Source organism: Pleurodeles waltl, chromosome 3_1 (assembly GCF_031143425.1).
Source record: "Pleurodeles waltl isolate 20211129_DDA chromosome 3_1, aPleWal1.hap1.20221129, whole genome shotgun sequence".
In the NCBI taxonomy this organism is placed as follows: domain Eukaryota; kingdom Metazoa; phylum Chordata; class Amphibia; order Caudata; family Salamandridae; genus Pleurodeles; species Pleurodeles waltl.
This window is the reverse complement of record NC_090440.1, coordinates 1627422185-1627446498: the sequence shown is the minus strand read 5'-3', so window position 1 is coordinate 1627446498 and position 24314 is coordinate 1627422185. Positions and strand designations below refer to the sequence as shown.

General features: G+C 41.0%; 1 protein-coding gene across 1 annotated transcript in view; it reads left to right on the top strand.

The window, feature by feature from the left end:
* Nucleotides 1-827: 827 nt before the first annotated feature.
* Nucleotides 828-24314, top strand: part of ABCB11 (ATP binding cassette subfamily B member 11) — a 443062-nt gene continuing 419575 nt past the window's right edge. Inside the window, exon 1 of the mRNA XM_069225280.1 lies at nt 828-922. The gene's annotated coding sequence lies outside the window, so the exon portion shown is untranslated. The remainder of the gene's footprint in view (nt 923-24314) is intronic.

Genomic DNA, 24314 nt, shown 5'->3' with positions numbered 1-24314 from the left:
CACCCCCTACCGCCATCCTGTTCCTGGCGGGCGAACCGCCAGGAACAGGATGGCGGTAGGGGGTGTCAGAATCCTGCGCCGCCATGGGGGATTCTAAGGGCAGCGGTAAACCGGCGGGAGACCGCCGGTTTGCCTCTTCTGACCGCGGCCGAACCGCCGCGGTCAGAATGCCCTGCGGGGCACCGCCGGCCTGTGGCGGTGCTCCCGCCGACCCTGGCCCCGGCGGTCTTAGACCGCCGGGGTCAGAATGACCCCCATTATGTTTAATGTGATTTGTGTTATTTGTTGGAAATGTTACATATCACACTTCACCTATTTTCCCTGTTAATTACCTAGAGGTAAGCAAGTTGTTTCCTAAATAATCCAGGTAACGTCTGAGTGCTCTTGTGCGAATACATTGTAGGAGCTGAACCTCAGCTCACAACTAGGCTGACCTCTGTGTTCCAGAACCTGCCAGTAAATTGTCCTCCACAAAGGCTTTGGACGTGCTGTGCTGTAGAAGGCACGCCTCAGTATCAGCATTTAACTCGTAATTCATTACTAGCCTCACTAATATTTTCTTGAGTAACAAATGTTTTTAAAGCTCCACTTTCGAGCTAGTTAGCGTACTTTTGTAATATTAACACTCTGAACAGGTAGGCACAACATGGTATTCAGTTGTGGGATGGTGAATCTTTTTTCCTGTGGACTATCTCTCTGCTGGATCAGAGAGAATTATTAGCTGCCACTGAACTTTGGGTATTAGGTCCGCGAGGTCATTTACCTGTGTGCAAACAATCAATAGGCTCTTAAGCGCGTGCTGGTGACTGCTGTTTTTTCACTGCACAGGGAGGGCTAGGAATGGGTGGACATCCCTGAGACTGCTTCTACTGCTTGCACTTTTTATTACTGAAAATTTCTGTCCTGGAACTTTCAAATACAAGTGAGTGTTACCCATTTTATATTATTTATTGACTAATGTTCGCTGCTGAACCTTTCCAGACGCTGATGTAAAACTGTTTTGTACTAATACACTGTCCATTGTGCGGGGCATTGAATCAGGAATGTGAAATGTGGGTATAATTCATAAAAACATTTCATTTCAAGGTTCTACATTTGCCTCAAATAATCACGCTCTTAATGTTGCGTTTTTAGAATAATATTTTTTTAGTTGCGTTCAAACTTTATTTTCTGCAAAGTTTATAAAGTCTGTATTGATTTATAGAATGACATATGTAATCTCCCAATGAATCAATACGGAGTTTAAACCATAATTCTCCTATTCATAAGCATTTATTTTTGTGCAGGTGTCCGGATAAGTAGACAGGTCTAGAGAGCGTTGCCTGGACTCATTGTTTGTCAGTCTGCATCGAAAATTAAAGCTGGTAATCACAATAGACTATTTCACATCAATGGGCAAAAGCACAGACCCCTGTCAGAAGGAATGCATTTTGTATTCATAATAAAATAATTGGGACATTAGTTTGTTGAGTGCACCACTGAAAAAAACAGTGGCTCAGAACTAATAATAGCAGGTACGGATCCACTGCTTTAACATTTCAATGCCTGCCTTATTGTTTCTTTTTTTAGTTTAGATTAACATTCTACCCTTGGCTGATGGAATACATTAATAGCACTATTTCCCTTCTGCTTCTGGCTATAAATATAGAATTGCACAACAAATGTGCACATGGCCAACACTTTTCTAAATTTCTATATATTGGCAATCTGGCAAGTTTCATCAATATCTTAATTCTTACACCTGTCATCATTTTTGGAAGCTTGCAGTTGCAGTGGAATATTTATTTGACCTAATTAAATTGTAATATTTAATCGAGCCATTTGGGGTTTTGGCTATTACAAGTACAATCTAAAAAATACACACCAGTCTTCAATAACTATGTCCAAGTCAGTTGGTTGAATCAACTGCTAATTTTTCATAACACTTCAGCCTTTTGAGATTGATGCAATAAGTACAGTTTGTTTGGGCCGTATTAGTCTTGCTTGTATGTAGGATGAGAAACTGTGATAGCAGACACTAAATGTGTGTAGCCTTTTGTTTACATTCTTTCTCAAAAGCAGCAAATATGTTCACGTGTGGGAAGGGTCGAGTGCCGCCGAGTACGTTATGTAGAACTCATGAAGTACTACTGCACATACTCATACAATAAAAACTTGGTGAATTGGGAGATTTTGTATTTTTGGCAATACAGACATTACCATAAAAATGTAGCATGTTTAGTGGAACTTCTGCGAAAATTAACACTGCTTGAATAGTATATGTAATTTGGATTCACAGAGACCAATCTACTAAGGGCAATATTTTTGAATTGAGACTAGTATGAAAATGCTTTTCATGAGGTTCTAGGCAGTGTTCATAAAGGTAGCCACTAAAACATTAATTCAGAATTAAATTTGAAGATTAAAGGTCACAACTCTCAAAGTATGAGTATTTTTCCTGTGCTGTTTTTAGCGTTATGTTTTTCTTTGCTTATTTTAGCAAGTCACTACTGTTTTGAGGAGGCAAAACTCCTTGCCCCGTCTTTGCCTACGGTGATCAAATGCACACATTTCACCAGATTTACAAGGCCCTTGCACCAGTGGAGGGTCACTTTTTGTGTTGTTCCGGTGGCACTGTGCAGTGCACCACATTTAAAAGGCAGCGCTAAGCCACTTTTTACAGCTTCACGCCATCTTGTAAATATGGGCCCGTCCGATGCAGTTTTCTGCATCAGAGGGGCGTGCAATGGGTGTTGCTGTGGGAGTTCCACTGCAACACCCATACCTTTTGACACTGCCCCAGATTTACAAGAAGTGGAAAATCTGTGGCAGTGCCAAAAACTAACGCCATCCCAGGGGTGGCGTTAACAGGGCACAATGTGGAACACTTTTATTCCTCCTTGTTTTTGCTTTTTCCATGTGTACTGCATTATGCAGCACACATAGGAAGAGCAAAAGGCCATGAATTATTGTTTATGTGCAGTAAGGGACACCTTCCTGGACATAAACAATCATTCCCTTCCCCTCAACGCAGACACCCTTGCACTATGGTGCAAGAATGCCTGCGTTGGCAGCTAAATTTAACGCTGGCACAGGGGGAAACACGGGGGTGTGCCGTGTTTTAGTAAATATAAACCCCTGTGTTTCTGAAATGGGATACAGCGCAGACCTCCACATTTTGGTGCAGCACCGTGCTGCGCCACCTTGTAGTAAATCTGGCCCGTTGATATTTGTTTCTGCAAAAATGCTGCTCACTTTCAAAAGAAATAGAGGCAGAAGTCAGGAGGGTGCTGCTTCTTCACATGCTGTTCCTAAAAGACAATGCAATATACTAGAATTTAGCATATCATTCTGTCTGTTTTGCTCCTAGGATTATGAGACCACTGCTTATCCTTCAAACTGTTTGTCAAAATTCACAAAGAAAGTAGTGTTTTTGTCAACATTCACAAAAAATGTAGTGTTAAACTGTTTGAAAATGGGAAGTGGTCCCTTTGAGGCTCCTTTCTTTTTTTTCATAGTTTAACACTAAATTTGTGTAGTTGGTAAAATATTGATGTTTTGCAACCAGATTTCGGTTGCAAAACATTAATGCTTCCCATTCGAATCAGAATTTGGAAACGATGCCCTAAACCTGCCTTTTCCAAATACTGATAGTCCTCAGTTGCATATCTAAATTGTGATTTGGTGAAGTGTTACCAAATCCATTTTGGGTTTCTTATGTAACAAAAACTCTGTAGTGACAAACAGCAATACTTTGTGAATTGGACTTTTTGGAAAATGCTAAATTCCTTACTTCATCTGGCAGTTGGTTCTCTAATTAAATCAAAGAATCAATTAATTTCAACGTGGACAATATTAAGTCAAAGTTAGTCGGCTTGACATGGAAGTGGTCTACTTCATGATTGTTTGGTGGGAACAGCTTGATACCATTTAGATAAACCACACCTATTTTATTCTATGCACTATCGATATTACTAATCATTAAAGAGGTCCTCGTTTAAGACTATTGATAAATACCTTCAAAATTATTGTGGAGCCAGAAAAAGACAAAAAGTTCTCTTTCAAAACCTAAAAATGTTGAGAGTGTAAGGTTTCCTAATTTGTATAGTATTATTCTGCTTTTTTCCTCTGACAATCTTGACTTTGGGTATTTAGTGCACCTAACCTGGTTATGCCTTTATGAGTTGTTGTGAAGAGATATATGTTTTTCCTCTTATATTTAATGCCCCATAAACCTAAATCATTCTCTACTCCTATTATTCATAGCACTTGCAGGTTTTTAACCCAAAAATTAACTTTTAATTCCCCGAGGAACTGACATCTTGTAACTCAACTTTATGGTACATTAGGAAATAAATATTAATCATAGGTTTGTCCTACTGGCCTAAATCGAAGCCAAATTGGGTTAACTTGAGTAGTATTGCAGTAGTCAACTTTTTTATGATGATTCCTAGTTCTCCTTTGATAAGATAAAGAAGATATGTGATCTGCCTGGTTCTTTTTATAAGAAGTACGTTAAGTTAATAGCCGCTGATGAGGGAAAAAATAATTTTAATGATGTCTCTGGCGACTTCCAACAAACGGGGCTAATCACAAAGGAAACTCACACTTGTGAGTAATTTACACGTGTAATCTACTCTTACACTTTTCAATAACTCTACTATTTTCGGCCATCTGAGTGTAAAGTTAGTCAAAAGTGTAAACACGTTTCCACCACCGAGAAAGAAGTTGGAGCCAAATTTACAAGTATAAGTTACTGCTGTGAAACCAAGAACAGTAATGTACAATACCGCACATGACCAACACCTTCCCATAGAAAATAATGGCACTTGTGACTTAAAATAAAACTCCATAGGAAATAAAGTTACATTTAATATATTTGTTTAATATAGATAAAATATACGGTAATATAAGTTAATTTTAAAAAATGGAAAAATAAAACATTTATTATTTAATTATAAAATACACACTTTTTTCAACTTATATATGTGTTTCTTGCTTTTGTCCTAACAGTCTTCTAACTTGTGGGTTTGTTGTGGGTACAGTGCCTACTTCAAATTGTAATTTAGTGTTAGATATGGGAGGTCACACAGATGATTTCCTTATGGCACTCCCACTTACATCCCCAGCGCCCAAGTTCAGTGTGGCATGACTGAATACTTGTGGCATCTTGAGAATGCCATGACACATTACATTTTGGGCCTATTGCAGTATGGCAAATAGGAACTACTGAAAAATTGGATAGTGTTGCCCCCAGAATCTTTTTCCCCCATGGGTTAGGGAGTGCCCAGGACTCACTCCCGCAGTAGCTGGTGCCTGGCATAAAAGTGGCACCTCCAGGCACCCACTTCAGAATACTTTCTGAACCTGCAGAAGATCATAACAGACTGAACCTGCTGTCTGTAACATAGGAGAAGCCATGAATAACTGGTCCTGCTCCCTTTTGTACCCAGGATGAAGTAGACTTCAAGAGTCGGTAGGCTGACATCCTGTGGCTACAGAGAAACAGCAAACTTTAAGGAGCCTTTTACTGGGAGTACCCAGCTGACCCTTGGCAACTGGACCTACACTAGACTAGGTTGTTGGACTCTGGATAACACATTGTGAGCCTCTACGTGCTTCACCTGAAATCATGGGAGCTTTAGAAGTGTGCCCATGTAGTTGCCAGGCACCAGAAGAAAGTTGTGAAAGGCTTTCTTCCAGACCAGTGGGACTTAAAACCTTTTTCAACTTTCTGGTTCCCAGACTTTCACCAGGACTGGTATCCAACCTGTTCCATTGTGGTTAACCTGATATTGCACATGGGCTCTGGTCTACCATGATCAATCACTGACACTTTACTTTTTCTTTGTGCTAATTCTACTTAAAAAATTAAACATTCAGATCTCTGGTTCCCCTTATCTCATTTTTGCGGCTTTTGTGTCAGTTTGTTTACTACAGTTTAGTCTATTCTTCTAACGTAGTTTGGGATTTTTATTGATTTGCATTTTGGCTCAATTACTGTGTTCATACTGCTTACATACTTTACACATTTCCACAAGTTAAGCCTTTCTGCACTCTGTGATAGCTACAAGGGTATTCATTTTTTTTTACTTTTGGGGTTCATCCTGACAAGAGTTGTGATTACTCCTTCAGGTGAGCAGTCTCCCACTCCAAAAAATAATTAAATTTCTTACAGTCCTGCTTGTCTATTAAAGCTGATTTTTTACACATGATGCATAAGTGCCCAATTGTATATCACCTTGGGAACATAATAATTAATATATGAAAACTGGTGTTTTTCTTTCATTTCAAAATCCCTTATGGGTAGCTTGGTCTCAGATTGGAAAGTAATTACAGTGAAGGGTAGAATGATAAATTTAATCTTAGCAGTTGCATTCCAACAGATCACAGCAAATTGGACAGCAACTGAACACATTTCATATAAAATGTAAAGTGTGGTAGAATTGTATACGCTATATCCAATAAGTTGATTTGGCCAATTTCAGTTCCCCAAATTTGTATATTAAGAGGAGTTTAATATGACAACCTATTACTTTTTATTTATTTAACTTTTTGATTAGGATTGATGTGTACATCAATATAGCTAAGAACTAAGAGGTCTCCTTGGAATATTTAACTTTGTTGTCTTCTTTAAAAATGATTTGTCTTGCTGTAATCAATGGGTAGCATAAAGAGATTGACATGATGCGTTTATCTATGCATGGCATAGATATGACATATGCATGTCATATCCATGCATGTAATATTGCAATACTCACACCCTCTTGAATTTTGTTTATATATATACCTATTGACACTGAGATTTTATCACTCCTTACCCTTTTTCTATTACACTTTCATATTCCCTTCTAGTTCCTTTTTGTATTATAAAATGTTTAAATGCTATTGATATTATAGGTATCCAAATTATCTTTGATACTATAGGTTTAGTCTAATTGTGAGATATGTAAAGAACATGTACCTATTAACCTTCATAAATGTGGAAATAATTTTCAAGCAGGTATTTCCATTACAGGTTACAGATCAATTTTATGTATGTTCTGATAACTTGGCATGTTACATATATAACTTAAAGCTTTTTCAAATTTAAAATTCACTGATCTGAGTTATACAGAAAATGAGACCAATCATGAGTATAACTCAGCTGTGCATGGTATTACACTCGTCTTGCAGAGATAAAAGCATAGTTTGATCCAAAAGTTATCAATCAGCAAAGAAAAGCTTGAGGCTTTGTCACATGCTGTGTCATTTTGCTTTATTTATTTGGCCAGTTTATACCAGCCTGTGGGTGCAAATCACAATATTGAGCAAATAAGAATATAAACAACAAAAAAAGCATGCATCAAAGCAATGGAATTGTAGTCAGTCAGTGCAGGTGGCATTGGCCTCGGCTCTCTTTTAGAACTGAAGCCAATGCCGCCTCACAGAATGTTCCACCAGCCCCGCAAGAACATCATAATATGGGTGTCTGGAGGACCCCAGTTTGGCAGCAGCCTCCAGGCGGTCGGACAGTTGGACCGCCAAACGTGTAATCAGGCCCTTAGTCTGTAAAGTAAGACACAATTTTCGATTGGGTTGCTGCACTTTTACCTCTGCAGGACTAGTCTGCACCCATCACTAGTCCTTATGGGAATGTGGCCTATTTGACTTTCTCGTGCCATATCACTAAGCAATTTTAGAATATAAACAACTCACGTACCGGTGTTCATTATCATAGGTAAATAAGGAGTGTCCTTTGGTAAATATTTAGGAAGTGATTCGAACTGCAAATATGAGAATAGCACTCAATTTTGTATTTCTTTTTTTTAAAGTAGGATTTTTAGTAAACCTATGAGCATTCTCTCATATACAGAAGGAAAACGAAATAAATAGTACATACATCTCAATGATACGTATAGTGCGACAAGCATTACAGTTATAATTTGAAGCGTGGGAAAACCTCAGAAACGGACAAAGATTTTATGAAGCTCTAGCATTTCTTTCTATTTCCACCCCCTGTTTCGAAAGGAGTGCAGTTCTGCAATTTTTGTATGAATTAACGCCCACTTCCTTCCTTTTCTGCAATATCTCCTCTAACCTACTCCCACCCTTGTGTTGAGATTCTGCTAGAAATCCATTCTTGCTACTGTACCAACAAAGAGAATATTCCATATCAAACATTTCTGTAAGCATACCTTCCACCAATTCTTCACACCAGAAGAAGTAGAGGAACATTAAAAACAGGACAAAATTGGTGAGGTTCTCGGGTCAGTTAATTAAGGTCATATTTTTTGCACAGGCTGTCCATCCTCATGCAGCACACTTTGTAAAATGACTTACAATTACACGTTCACAGATTCAAGTATGGGGTTTACAGTCTACTAGATTAGTTAGACTCCCTATTGGGAGATGGAAACTGTATTAATTTAAGGGCTGGCTTTTGTATCACTTCTGTACTTTTCACCTATTTTTCTTTAGTAAGGGGAATCACTAGTTTGAGAACTCTTTACTTTCAGCCGGTCACAAGATAAAAAGTACTCAAGGTGTTCACGCATAGAAAATGCTCCCGTATTACCTAAATAGACTCGCAGACAGAGATATAGAGGGACACACATTCAGCTTCTCAGTTCTCGTGGTACATGCTTCCTTCAAAACAAGTATCATGGAGAATTGTCATCAGTGTAAGAAAAATGCAAAACCACGCTATTTCCGTGGGTAGCCCAATATGTACGTGGGACTACTGTCCCATAATAAAAATCATGCACACAGCTATTTTTTTACCACACACAGTAATACTGCAATAAGCATGCTCATTATTTCCTTACAGGGCATGTCAAATGCCATAGCAGTTCTTCTTTAGGGTAGCATGACTTCATGAATTCCTTGTTCAGGGGTCGGACTGGGGCAAAAGATAGGCCTGGGCACCAAAAAAGTGCCCGTCCCCGCAATGAATAAGTTAAATAAAATGTGGTCCATGTTTTCAAATCGTGGCAGTTTGGGTCTACATATATGCGTTTTGCAAGCTATGGAAGAATGCATGGACTTGAACTTGCTGAAGGCTATTCTTGCTTTGATATGGGGAAAGCAATAGTAAACATGCATTTGCAAAGCCAATAGATCTCATCTATTCAAAAGGTATAAGCTTTGAGAATGTGTTATGCCATGTTGTACATCAGTGTGGCCGCTGTTTAGCATGGCTAAAAGTTAGTGGCGTGGGGGATTAAATTGTCATAAAGTTGAGTAGAGGAGAGTAGAGTTTAGTGGTTCAGTGGCAGCGAGTGTTGAAGTGGATTGAGGTAGTGGGGTGGATTGGATTGGAGTAGAGTAGGGTGGGGTGGGGTGGATTGGTGTGTTGTGCATTGGACTGGAGTGGAGTGGGGTGGGGTGGATTGAAATGGAGTGAGGTGGATGGGACAGGGTGGTTTGGAGTGGGGTGTATTGGGGTGTATTGGGGTGGGTGGTTTGGATTGGAATGATAGGGCTGTGGTGGATTGGCCTGGGGTGGGGTGGGGTAGATTGGGGTAGATGTGAGTTGTATTGGATTGGGGAGGATTGGAGAGGATTGGAGTGGGGTGGATTACATTGAGGTGGGGTAGATTGGAGTGCATTGGGGTGGATGGATTAGATTGAAGTGAGGTGGACTGAACTGGGATGGGGTGGGGTGGATTGGATTGAGGTGAATTGTAGTGGGATGGGGTGGATTGTAGTGGCTTGGATTATAGTGGGGTGGATTGGAGCAGGTTAGACTGGATGGGTTAGATTTGAGTGTGGTGGACTAAACTGGGGTAGATTGGAGTAGAGTGGGTTGGAGTAGAATGGAGTGGATTGGAGTGAAGTGGAGTACAGTGAATTGAAATAGCGTAGGTTGGATTGGGGGTGGGGTGAACAGGTAGGGTAGATTGGCTTGGCGCGAGGTAGCTTGGGGTGGGGTCGAGTGGACTGGACTAGGGTGGATTGGACTCAGTTAGATTTCAGTGAAGTGAAATGGATTGGATTGAGGTGGGGTGAGTTGGACTTGAGTGGGGTGGACTGGAGTGGAGTGAATCGGTTTGGGCTGGGTGGAGTGGATTGGAGTAAATCAAGTGGATTAGGGTTGGGTCGATTGGAGTGAGTGTAGTGGATTGGATGGAGTGGCTTGCATAGGGGTGGAGTGGTTTGGTGTAGGGTGGATTGGATTGAGGTGGGTTGGATTGGAGTGGATGGGGCGGATTGGACTGGAGTGTAGTGGATTACCTGGAGGTGGCTGGATTGGATTGGTGTGGGGTGGCTTGGATTGGTGTGGCATGGATTGATTGGAGAGGGGTATACTGAATTGAAGTGGGGTAGATTAAAGTGGTTTGGAGTGTAATGGATTGCACAGGAGTAGGGTGGAATAATGTGGACTGGATTGGATTGGAGTGGGGTGGATTAAAGTGATTGTGTTAGAGTGGGGTGATTGGAGTGAGGTGGATTGGGTAGAGGTAGACTAGATTTGAGTAAAGTGGATTGGATTGGAGTGGGGTGTGTTGAATTGCAGAAGGGTGGGTTGGAGTGGGGTGCATTGGACTGGAGTGGGATGGATTGGACTGGAGTGGATTGGGGTGGGGTGGATTGGATTGGAGTGTGGTAAATTGGACTAGGCTGGATTGGGGTGAAATGGATTGGTGTGGGTGGATTGGACTGGTGTGGGGTGGACTGAATTGTAGAGGGGTGGATTGAGGTTGATTGGAATGAGGTGAATTGGGATGGAATGGGGTGTAGTGGATTGGGGTGTGGTGAGGTGAATTGGATTGGAGTGGGGCAGATTGTTTTGGATTGGAGTACGCAGACTGGAGTGGGGTGGAGTGGAGTGGGGTAGATTGTTTGGGATAAAAGTGGGGCAGATTGCAGTGAGGTGGACGGGAGTGGGGCAGATCGTTTTAGATTGGATTGGGGTAGATTGCTTTGGATTAGACTGGGACAGATTGCAATGTAGCAGATTGTTTCGGATTGGGCCAGGTTGGAGTTTGGCAAATTGTTTTGAATTGGAGTGGGGCAGATAGGTTTGGATTGCAGTGGGGTAGATGGGAGTGGAGCATATTGTTTGGTTTAGAGTGGGGCATTTCGTTTTGGATTGGAGTGGGGCAAATTAGCGTGGGCAGATTGTTTTGGATTGGAGTGGGGCAGATTGTCTTGAAGTAGTGCAGATTAGAGGCAGGCGAATTGGAGTGGGGCAAATTAGATTGGGATGGGTTGGGAAGATTGGAGTGGGGTGGATTGGAGTGGATTGGATTGGGGTTAGTGGTTCGGATTGGAGAGGGTGGATTGGTGTGCGGGAAAGTGAGATGGATTTGAGCGGATTGTAATGGGACGGATTTGAGTGAGGTGTATTGGGGTGTACTGCACAATTATGTGTTAAAGCATCATTTCAGAAATTACACACAATAAAGAAACAATATCACTTTGCAATATTTCAAACAAGTTGAATCATAATTTTTTGAGAAGGGCACCCAGGAGCAAAAAAGAAAAAGAAAGCATGAGTGGAAAGTGAAAAAAAAAGACTTGACAAAAAAAAAACAAAGTTAGCTTTAAAAAATAAACTTTGCAATTTTGTTTGTCCTGCTTGGCATGTTTTTGACAGTCCCATAAGTCTTCTGTTTGCAGGGCACTAGAAGGCAACATAGCTGCCAAGTTTTCAGATTGCTTATGTGTGACCTTCATATGCTTTCAACATGTTTATGAGTGACATTCTATTGCCAAATGTGTGACACTTCGAGTGACGCTTTGTTGTAAGTTAAAATCAAGTAATGAAGATTATGTAAAGAGAGAAATATCCAAACTAACCTCTTCAGTAATGAAAGACTCAAAAAGGGTCTTGAAATTGCTGAAAACACCCGAAACAGAAGATCAGAAACCTACCTGGTTGTTAATGCAGTTGCTGGAGAACTCTATGGGTAGGTTAGTCACACACTTGACTTATCATAAAACAGTGCACGGGGTTAAGGCACAAGGTATAACATGCAGGTAACAGATTTATATTTTATGCAGACAGCCCAGTGGGTACTGCCCTTGCTAGAGTGATTTTTGTGCTATCAGCAGGTTACAACTTATAATTATTGTACGACAGCTCAGTGAGTTTGAAACTAGCATCAACTGGCATCAGGGAGCTACATGGAAAATGAAATGCATGCGTGTAGAATATTACAGTTTTTTTCCTCAGTCTTTCTATATGCTATGTTGGTGAGTAGCAATGAAGACTTATTTCTAAGTGTTATAAATACATACATATTACTGTACACACAAGCATATCTTCACACAAATTCATGTATTAGCTATAAATGTTAAAAGTCAATATCTAATTTTTAGAAGATGTTGAAAACCATAAAGAGATACATACTCTAGATCCAGTAAACAGGCTGACCTTTATCCTGGTTATACTTGTGTGGGATTGAAATGCACATCTCACTTTCAAGTGTCACATGTCAAGGAATATGCAGGAGCACAACTACCCGTGTCATTTGCAGCACACAAAAAAGTTAGGGGCATATTTTTACTCCATTTGCACCTAATTTGCATTATTTTGTTTAGGCAAATTCGGCGCAAAACTAACTCCATATTTATATTTTGACGTTAGACCAGTCTAATGTCAAAATATTGGAGTTAGTACCATTTTTTAGATGCATAAACCAACATTGTGTCAATGAGATGCAAGGTAGGTGTTCCCATCTAAAAAATGGTGCTAACCACATAACCCCATATTTATCCCCCTTGCTAAAATGATGCACGGATAGGAGGAGGGGCCAAATAATGGTGCAAAGCTTGCTTTGAACCATTATTTAACGCCTGGTCAGACCAGGCGTTAGGGAACCTGTGGACCCATTTCCATGGTTGAACACCGCAGAATGGGTCTACAGGTGCCCTCCCCAAGCCCCACGAATACCCCAACCCACATCAGTGGGACACCGGAGGATGGGGGGGATCCCATCCCAGGTAAGTAGAGTATTTTTATTTTTAAATTGAAGTGCCATTGGGAGCCCAAGTTGGGGCCCCCTGCATGGCACAGGGTGCAATGGCCATGTCCAGGGAACCCTGGTCCGCTGTCCTGGCCATTGGGGTGGTGGGCATGACTCCTGTCTTTTCTAAGACAGGAATCATGTGATATGGATGGTTTTGCATCAGAAAATTACGCTAGGCTGGTTAGAGGCATTTTATTTTGCCTCAACCAGCCTAATGTCATTTTTTGGTGCAAAAAAACCCTTTTCCCATACCACCACCTCCGCTCGGCTAACGTCATTTTTTTTACGGTAGCTCACCATTTGCACCGGCTTGCTGCATTCCATAAATTTGGCGCTCTGCTGACGCTTTGGAATGAGGCAAGCCAGTGCTATATTTTTAGCCGGAAAACTGCATTTGCGCAGTTTTGCAGCAAAAAGTATAAATATGGGCCTTAGTTTTCCTTATCTGATCAATTTATTACCCCAACTTAAAGACACATATTAACAATGGGATGTGGATACAGAATATTAATGACTTTAGTGCAACCCTTTCTGCAATGTTAAAAACTGCCTTAGTTGTAACCCGCTCTAACTCCAGCAGCCTTGGAATAATGGAAATGCTCGCATTTGCCGCAGCTGTAGACAACATTCTCTCTACTTTCCTGTGTTTCTGCAGCCAAGTAAAGGGGTCTCTTTTTACAACGTCTGCAATGGTTACCTTATAAGGCATCTGACAAGCATAACAAATAAAAAACGAAAATATGCACTTAGCCTCCAAAACAAAACTATTTTATTAACAGCAGGATACAACACTGGTACTCTTGCAATGAATGAAAGTCGAGACATCTAATTTCTTATTTTTAAACAGGTAACTGCTCATTGATATTTGTGTTTCAAGCACAAGAAAGGTAGCTATCATTTCCACAAAAGCAACAGAAAGGGTGGACATGTACTTGTTTTTTTAGAGCTGACCTCTTCCAGGGTTGCAGCGTTCATTCTATCATTGGAGAAGGTGCGAACATGAGAATCTCCTTCACTTCAACTCAGACCAGCGCCGGGGGGGGGGGGGGGGGGGGGTGGAGGAACGAAACCTCACAAGAGAGAAAAATAGACACAAAGTAAACAAGCCGGGCCCAGGCTGAGAAAACTGGTATACATGGAAACCAATTACCTCTCCCTCACCCTGGGGAACCATGCTGAGAAGGCTCACTAGCTGTACAACTAGAGCTAGTTAAAGCATCTCCAGAACTTTTCTGAGGAGCCTTAAAAAGCGTGACTTCACATTTTAGTGCAGCAATGCGTGGACCAACTCTAAAATGAGGTACCATAACCCCTGATGTGTAGAACTTGGCAGGGCTAATTTAAATAGAACAAAATAGTACCTCAATCACATTGTGAGCAGCAGACGGGCACTAATTAAGTTAAATCAATCAGTGCTTGGTCCCTGTGCCACACAGAGGAATGGAAATAATGTTCGGTCTACCTTGACAAATTGTGAGGCTGTTAAGAAGAGTGCCACACAAACCAACAAATGGAGAGCGATAGGCAAGCTCAAAGCCGTTTACTGTACACAACAGAATCTTGCAAGCAAGGCCATACACTAGCGCATGCACTGGCAGGCTCAACCCTAAAAATAGCCCCGCAGATCATAACAAAAAGACCACAAACAGCCAAAAAACTGACCCACACACTGACCTATCAGACGAGACCATCAGGCACTGCCTGATTGCCCCACTGGCCACTCTGACAAAGTCCTTGTTCTAATTATAAATGACACCACACTTGGTCCGTATTTTATCATACAATGACAACATTTGAAAGCTAGCTCTCGCAATCTTGATTACATTTGCGAAATGTTTTCACTTTATTTTTGTAAATTCTCGCAAACTATATTGTTTATGGTGCTAAATCTGCAATGCAATTACTGTTTAATAACCTTATTCCTACCTTGCTTTTGGCAGGTCTTAGTAGAGAGTCAACTTTGTCTGATGACAGCTTTTGATGCAAAGTGCAAATGATTAAGGGTCTAGATCGGTACAAAACCTAAACTTCCACCCAGGTCAGTCATTGACAGCCATGTGTCATCAGACATCACTGAAAAAATATATTATCCTATAATATATGTTAAAGATTTATTGAGGATGAATTTGAAACCAGAATGGTTTAAGAAAAGGTGTGAGAAGTCCAATTCTCCTACCAGAATGGATGAAGCGTCCTACTTTTGTACTTCAAGAAGTTAAAATGTTGCTGTTCATCCAGGTACTATTTTGTAGGAGAACCTTTCATTTACAACTTTTACACCAGCAAGTAACACATAGCAAGCAGGATTTTCTAGTTTTCTGAAGCATACATTATTTTGTGGAATTTTTTACCTACTTTTTTTAGCTTGGCAAACTTTGTAAAATTCACAATATTTTTTAGATTTAAAAAAGTTTGGGAAACCAGAGCAGGCAAACCAAATCTTGAACAATCATTAATTTTAAGTTGTATTTATCCCTCTTGATTTATGTGTCCAGTCTTATTGCTTGTAATATTTCTAATACTGTAAATGAGACTGTGTTAGACTTTGGTATTTATCTGACTCTGAATCATTTTTAATGTTCAACCCTCTAATTCCTGTTTTGGGGGTAAGCAGCTCTGGACTAGAGCGGGATCCAATCAGATGCTAGTTCTTACGGCTTCTCTGTAGCTGGAACTGGCTCACCCTAGTGAATTGTCCTGTGTCATGGAGGAATGTCTTTACAATGAAACAAATATAGTGGCACTCACAAACTTTCAGAATGCTTTTTCATTCCAACATGTTAAGCTGCATTTCCTCACTTCAAGGTCAAACTTATTCTATGTTTGTCTAGTTGGGTAGTTAATGGTCAAACTCAGCATATCTAGATGCTTAACATGGCTGCGAATATCAGCAACCCATCAGGACAAAAAATAGCAATACAGCAATGAGACAACAAGTTTGCTTATCAAGTTGACAAGAGATGAACAGGGATTTGAAAGTGTTTTGACTTTCTCAAGCCCATTGTAAGATGTGCAGGTGATGCACATTCTCTTAGTATTTCAGGTATACATGTGTAATTACACTAATTATAACCATAACCATATACACACAATACTAGCTCATTGTTTGGTATATAATAAGTGTTTATTACTCAGCACATAGCCTATTTTATCAATGTAGCATCCTCTGTGCTATAAGACAGACTAAAAAAAAAAAAGGCCAAACTGTAGACCAGTGCTTTTGTGATGGTACACTTTGTTTTAATCCAGAAATTGTTGACTTGCCCAATTATTAAGATATAATTGAGCTCTTCAAAGCCATATGTAAGTGTCTTCAATCTAGCTTTACTGCATTCTGGGGCTTGGAATCCTGTGTTTCTAATAGTAAAAACCAAACTGAACATAACAGGAGACAAATGATAAAATGGGGACTTGCTTCTGTCCACCTCGCTGTCTAGATCAGCTACTCGGCTGAAAACTTCATTTTGGAAGGAACAAGCTGCAGATAAATGTATGTTTGCATTTTGAAACTCACCTACTCTTTACTTTGTTCTTTCATCAGTCCCATTGGCCATTGTTCTGGCTAAACCACAGAAAACAAAATGAAGTTCTTCTGCATTCTGATCGGTTGTTGGAGGTGAACAAAGGGTAGCCATCAGTCTTCTAAATGGATGGCATTGCGTTTGGTTGTCGTCACTTTCTCAGAAGACTTGGATGCTTGTTGTGATTCGCTGGTTTCTGCTATGTTTTGACAACTTTTTTCCAGGCTTTTTTCCATTGCACACTTGTTCACTTGTTGGTACAATGATATACTATTTGATCCTCTTTACCCATCAGTTTCAATCCTTTGTGAACATTGTCTTGCTGTATTTCTGCAGCATCTTGAACTCTCTTCTGTCCACCCGCAGTTGATACTAGCTTGTTTTTTAAGATTAGTTTGGCATAAGACACATTTTTCTTTGTTGAAGGAGTCCTCAGAGTTTCTAGTTAGAAACACTCTGTCAGGAGGTAAAGATCATCTGCTACCACCTGCTTCACTCATGTTTATGAATTTGAATCAACGGATGACCTGAAACAAAAACAGTATTAAAATAAATCACCAACATGATGGCTAAAACACATCGTTATGCTGTGGAGTTATTTGTTGTCTCTGTAAGACTATTTGACCCCCAAAATGAAGTATGTAGCGCTCATGGTTCCTGAACTATTACATCATCACTACAACAGATCCGCCATTTAAAAAAAATTGCCTTCCAGGAAAATCCAGCCTGGACCAGCAAAGCCTACCCAAGCTAAATTACTTCTCCAATGATCCAAAAACACGAATCAAAAATAAAAATATCTGGACAACAATTTGTTTACGGAGGTGTATAAGGGGGCCCGGTTTATTTATCCCCACTTTGCATGCAACTGACCTCACCTTAGAGCCATACGACCTTAAACAGGACAGTTGACTGTGCCTAAGCCAACTGATCTCTGATAGAGCAGGGAGTTCTCTATGTGTCAGTCTTCGGGTGTAATCAATAAATAATCACCCACTCTAGTCATATGAACCTTTGATGGCTGACAAAGAGAAATGATGAGCAATCATATACATAAACAATATATTATTAGCAAGAGTTAGTTTGATTTAACAGGTTATATTTTCAAATCTCCTAGTTATTTACCTATCAGTTCATTAGCCATTGAAGTCACAGCAAATATAGTAATACTGCGGCAAGCATGTTCCATAGAGGAAACTCCCTATTCTAAATGGAATGTAATTAATGAGAGAAACGGTGTCAGTTCAGAAACTCAATGAAGAGTTCCGATGAGAGAGAGAGCTCGATGCTCAAGTATAAAGCTTTTGCAAATCAGATTGAAAATGTATTCACAGTCCTAATTCAGCATACATAGAATTGCGCTAGGTAACCTCTGATGTAGTGAAGTCTAAACGATCAGAGATGACTCTCTAGTCAGAATGTCGGGGAAAGGGATTCCACCCTACTCTAGGAACACACACTAACAAAAACATACAAAATCTATACTGCAGCATTATTTTATTTGTCTTCTTCATCCAATAATAGAAAATTAGCAGACTCTTGGGAACAAGATCACTCCCCATGCTTTCACCAAAGCATAATAGACTTTCAGACATCAGTCCTTGACAGATTATAACATTTTCTTGTGGTCCAAAACGTCCCCCGTGAATTGTCTGTTGTCTTCATCTCCTGATGAGATGTTCACTATCACTCGTCTAAGAACAAACAAGAGTCGATTCACTAGCTAACAGTAGGCTTCTGAAGTTGCATCATTGGCAGATAAAAGAAGAAAGACATCTTGTGCAAATAACTTATACAGTGTAAAACACAGGTCTTTCCATGTAATGCATTGTTTTACAATTTAACATGGCATCGGCAGTTAGGCTAACATAAGTCAGCCCTCTATTTAAATGCAGGCCTATAACAGGCAAGCATGACTCCCTACTACAAATTTTGCATGTAGCATATGCTTTATTTAAACACAAACGTGCACATTACTAATATAAGTGTTTTCAATAGTAATTAAAATTTCCTGCAGCCCCTCTACATTAAAAGCATGACCTAGCCTGACTCATCTTTCGGTGATACCAGCAGGGTTTGCAGGGTTTGTGATTGACTGGAACCCACGCCATTTTCCTTCCAGATGCTCTTACCTCCCAAATAATTAACTGTGTTCTAACATCACATTGCACCCCAACAGCACTTGCCTAATGTAACTGACTCTCACCTGGCATTTTGATGTATTATGTGATTAACTTTTTCCACTGGGTCCATCTACCTCCAAGCAGAAGTAACCCTATGTAACCCTAATTGTGCCCCATTTGTCCCAGCCATCCAGGGACATCATGCTGACATGTCTGTTAGTTTCTTGAAACATGTGACTACAGATGCATTATTAGTATAAAAACATATTTCATAGGGAAATATGAAACATATTCCACTTGTAGCAGTGAAATATGAAAACATATATCAAAGGTCCATTTGTTTTTTATCATCATATGAACAGCCCAAACTACAGCTTTATTTTTCCAACTGCTTAATCAACTGTCTGTTTCTGAATAGTAAGCAAATGCTAAACATTCTAGCTCCAATCATTCCTCATTGTTAGCTGCACTTTGCGTACATCTTCGAAACTCTAACACTTCTTCAGAGAGAATGTCTTTCTAACAAAGCAAATGATCTTTTATTGTTAAGTTTCATATTCCGCAGCCAAAAGGTATGTGCTGCACGAGATACCATTGCAATAAGAACAAGAGGTAGACAGAATGTAGAACAATGTCAAACATTCAGCCCCAGTACAGAGATCCGGACCTAAATCCTGGGACCAGTTTTGGAGTATCACCCTTCCACAGCCAGGCTAACTTGACTCCAGTGGCAAAGGGAAGCACGGGACCCATGTCTGGGCATACCCGTCCCACTTAGGGCTACAATTGCACAAAGAACAAGTGGTGGACACATTGCAAAACAATGTCAAACATTCACTGCCAGTACAGAGGTCTGGGCCTAAATCCATAGTTTTTTTGCTACCTAGTCCATTCCTGTTTGGATCCAGCCATATGCAAATCGGCCTTGACCTGTTCCCTATGGGAACAGTCTGGCCCAAACTGCTAGATCAGGTCTTCCCTGGACTGAAAACAAGCACCCTGGGACTGGTTTCAGAGTATCAGCTTTCCACAGCCAGACTAGCTTGACTCCAGTGGCATAGGGAAGCACGGGACCCAGGTCTGGGCATACCAGTCCCACTTAGTGCTATAATTTCAAAAAGAACAAGTGATGGACGGAATGCTGAACAATGTCAAACATTTATCCTCAGCACAGAGATCTAGGCCTAAATTCATCATTTTTTGCTACCCATGCCATTCCAGTTTGAACCCAACCATATGCAAATCAATCCTGACCCTGTTCCCCATAGGAACAGTCCATGGGAACAGTTTAGCCCGAACTGCTAGGCCAGGACTTCCTTGAACTGGAAACAAGCACCCTGGAACAGGCTTCGGGGTATCACCCCTCCTCAGCCAGGCTAGCTTGACTCCAAGGGCTTGGGGAGCAGAGGACCCATGTCTGGGCACACCCGTCCCACTTAGGGCTACAACTGCAAAAAGAACAAGTGATGGACAGATTGCAGAACAATGCCGAACATCTACCCCCAGCACAGAGATCTAAGCATAAATCCATTGTTTTTTGCTACCAATGCCATTCCAGTTTCAACCCAGCCATATGCAAATCAGTCTTGACCCTGTTCCCCATCAGAAAAGTCCAGCCCGAATCACTAGTCCAGGTCTTGCCTGGACTAGAAACAAGCACCCTGGGGCTGGTTTCAGAGTATCAACCTTTCTCAGCCAGGCTAATTTGACTACACTGCCACTTTTGGGCATACCTATCTCACTTAGGGCTACAATTGCAAAAAGAACAAGTGATGGACGAAATGCTGAATAATGTCAAGCATTCAACCCAGTACAGAAATCTGTGACTAAATCCAGAATTTTTTGCTACCCATGCCATTCCAGTTTGGACCCAGCCATATGCAAATCAGTCTTGACCCTGTTCCCCATTGGAACAGTCCAACCCAAACCGTTGGCCCAGGTCTTCCCTGGACTGAAAACAAGCATCTTGGGACTGACTTTGGGGTATCACCTCTCCTCAGAAAGCTAGCTTGAATCTAGTGGCATGGGGAGCCTGGGACCCTCGTTTGGGCATACTCGTCCCTCTTAGGGCTACAATTGCAAAAAGAACAAGTGATGGACAGAATGCTGAACAATGTCAAATATTCACCCCAGTACAGAAATCTGGACCTAAATCCATTGTTTGTATGCTACCCATGCCATTCCAGTTTTGACCCAGACATATGAAAATCAGTTTTGACCCTGTTCCCCATGGGAACAGTCTAGCCTGATCTGCTAGCCAGGTCTTCCCTGGACTGGAAACAAAATCTCTGTGCAGAAGGGGTTGGTACCCTTTGTGGGTTGTATGGCTGTCGTGCTAGTTATAGATTGTGGTCCTAACATTAACTGATACATTTCATTTGTTTCTTGATTTTGATTTGTAATCATAACTGCACTATAACAGTGTCTTTTTAAGTGAATTTCTGAGGGTTGTTTAAGGGAGTATAACTAAAGCCAACAATAGCTTCACTTTAATCTTTGGATTTTTTATATTAATACACACTGACTCACTAAAATACACTCACTCACACACAAACACACACATGCATAGACACACACGCATAGACACACACACAACACACACACATATTTATAACATACGTAATGGGTAACTGTTTACTATGGCCATATATTACCTGTGATGGGTTCTGTTTGCTATTATAAATCATGAGGCCAATTGCCAAGTGGTTTGTAAATATCATCACAACTCTACGATGGCTATATAGGATAATAATACAAAGGTTATAGAAATGTGGATGGTGTTACTGCCCTGCTCCATGGCCTCCCAGACTCCACATAGACACCCTTAACAGTAGCCTACATGTTGCAGCACATCTCATCTAAGGTGTGAATAAATATGACCATGTCACCCCATCCAGATGGTGCTCCATTAGTGCCCTTGCCAGCCAGTACCACCTTCAAAAGCAGCTGCATTATTATCTAAGCCATCATGACCAGCACTTCAGATTGTCTTGCAGACAAGCTCATCATCTCTGAGAGCATGTCAGATCAGCACTGGAGAGCTCGCAGAGGAGCCTCTGGAAAAGAGTGAAAGGAAGACAGAGAGCGATGGGTTGGGTGGCAGGAGATCAGGTTATCTTTGTTTTTCACATTTGGGACAGGGAGGAAACCCATGCTATGTAAGGTTGTCCCATTACTTCTATGCCCCTGTGTAACATTTGAAAACACATATGTGGGCCAAACTTTACATAAAATTATAGATGGGCAAAAACTGAATTACGGGGACTTTCTGAGTGACATCAGAGACAACTGCTTTGTTTGTCTATATGATGTCAATCAGACACCCTCAAACCCCTTAATTGATAAACATTCTCCTAATTCGCGGTTACCCGCCCATAATTCTACATATTATTAGAACATTGGAATGCTGGGGGCTCCATTGAAAACAATGGAGTGCTGCAGGCTTTTACTGGCCGGTAAAAGCCCGCAGCACCAACATTCCAATGTTCGCTTTGTTCACAGCAACAGCTGTGAACAAAGCCTCACGGAGCCCGAGGGGATTTTAATCCTCTCGGTCTCCGTGAACATTTTTTTTTTATAGAACATTCTGCCCTGTGTGGCAGAATGTTCTAATAGCCTTAGAACCCGCCATAGCGGGCTCTACCGGCCATTAAAGTCCCTCTCCCTTGTTAAATGCCCTCGCCTTCGGCTCGGGCATTTAACGCGGGGAGCGGGCCTTTAATAGCCGGTAGAGCCCGCTACGGCGGGTTCTAAGGCTATATTAATAAACACAAGAAAGATAGTACAATAAACACATTTGACAAAAGTGTATGTGTGTGTCTGTGTGTGTGTGTGTGTGTGTGTGAGAGTGAGAGAGAGAGAGAGAGACAGAGACGAGGTGTGTGCGTGTGTGTCCTGCTAATGTGATTAAACTAAAAGAGACAGGTTTGGTATGGCTATAATGTACAGACAAGACAAGGTATAGAATATTTATAGCTCAACTGTGAAGTTATTTAAGCAGGCTAACATAAACTGGAACCTATTAATGACTCTAATGTAACAGGACTCGCGTTTTCTGAAAGCCTGTTGAAGGATTATATAGAGGTTTCATGAGAAATGAACGAGATGGGCCAACAAGTGACACAATATAACATGTCATGTGGCCACTGACAAGCAAAGTAGGGCAAATGCTAAGGCGTCACTGATAAGAAGAACAAATTAACGAGACGGACATTAACTAATAATGTGCAATCTATTTCAAGAAGTTAATTCACTGTGATTCAATCTGTAAAATACTGCATGGTTGCAAAATATACACAGATCAGATAGTACAACACGTGTTCGTAGTCAGTTAATATATGATTAATCAAAGTAAAACGTAGAATACAGAGGCGTGCCAACAGTTTCTGGCAAGCACAATTACTTCAGGACAGGTATCAGCAGAATTAATCATTGGTCTGATGAAGTGGCTGTTGTGAACCAGGCTGTTGAGGACCCTTCTGCATAAAGTCCCAGGGAAGAGGTCCATAGACAACGTGAATTACAATCCATTGGAACAGTAACCCTAAATTAATCTTTGCCCAGTTTGCAAAGTTGTTTTTTTTAATTTTGTGAATGTAGTCGCCATTATGAAATTTATAAAGCTTTTTTTATGGAACGTGAGTGTCAAAATCCTACAGAAAGTAGGATTTGTGGGAAAAAATATGGCAAAAACTACTTTTTATGGGAAAATATGTCCTCCAAAAACTATTGCTTTTAGTAGCTTAAACTGAATTTACATCATCCTCCGGGCCACTGATATTTTTTGTTTATAAGTTTGAGATGGTTTTCCTTATGAGTGTTGATTTGCTGCACTTGTCACATAATCCATTATCCGGTGCATAATTTACATATTTCAACAAAAAATGTTATTTCTATCTCAAGACGATCATAGATACAAAAACATAGCGCTGACACTACCACTGGACACTCTCCACGACCTGCTGGGGTGGAACTATGTCCCCCAGCAAACCCTGCTGCACCATCTTGCCACTGAGCAGGAGGGGCCTCGCAGCGCTTGAAAAGCGGTTCTCACTACTGCCGCATGCGACATACTGACACCTCCACTAGACATTCTCCACAACCTTCTAGGTTGGCACTACATCACCCAGCAGGCTCTGCTGCACCATCTTGCCACTAAGGAGGAGTGGCCTTGCAGCACTTGAAAAGCTTTTCTCACCACCGCAGTATGGGATGGACTGACACCACCACTAGACACTCTTCATGACCTGCTGTGGTGGGACTACAACCCCCAGGCGCTGCTTTACCATCTTGCCACTGAGAAGGAGGGGCCTCACAGCGCTTGAAAAGCAGTGAGTGCTTCTTGCTGAAGAACTAAGTGGGCACGGTACTACTAATCCAGAAGGAATGGTAAAACAGAAGTTATTGGGGGACAGGGAGCTAAGAGGCCCAATGGCATCACCCAGGATTCTTTTTTTGTTCTGACTGTTAGGGTTATTGACAATGAGAACGCTGCTATTGATAGAGATAGTAGAGTCTATTATGCTGCCCATAGAACCCCCCAGTCATTTAGAGACCCCCCCAAAATGAAAGTGGCCACATGGGTGAGGCTGAGGTTGCTTCTCAAGATTTGCAGGCCTCCCTGACTTCACCTCAACCATTAATCACTAGTGTGGATGGGCCTTCATCAAAAAAGAAAAAGAAAACTAAGCATATAGGCCAAAAAAGACACTGAGAACCAAAGGAAATAGGGCCAC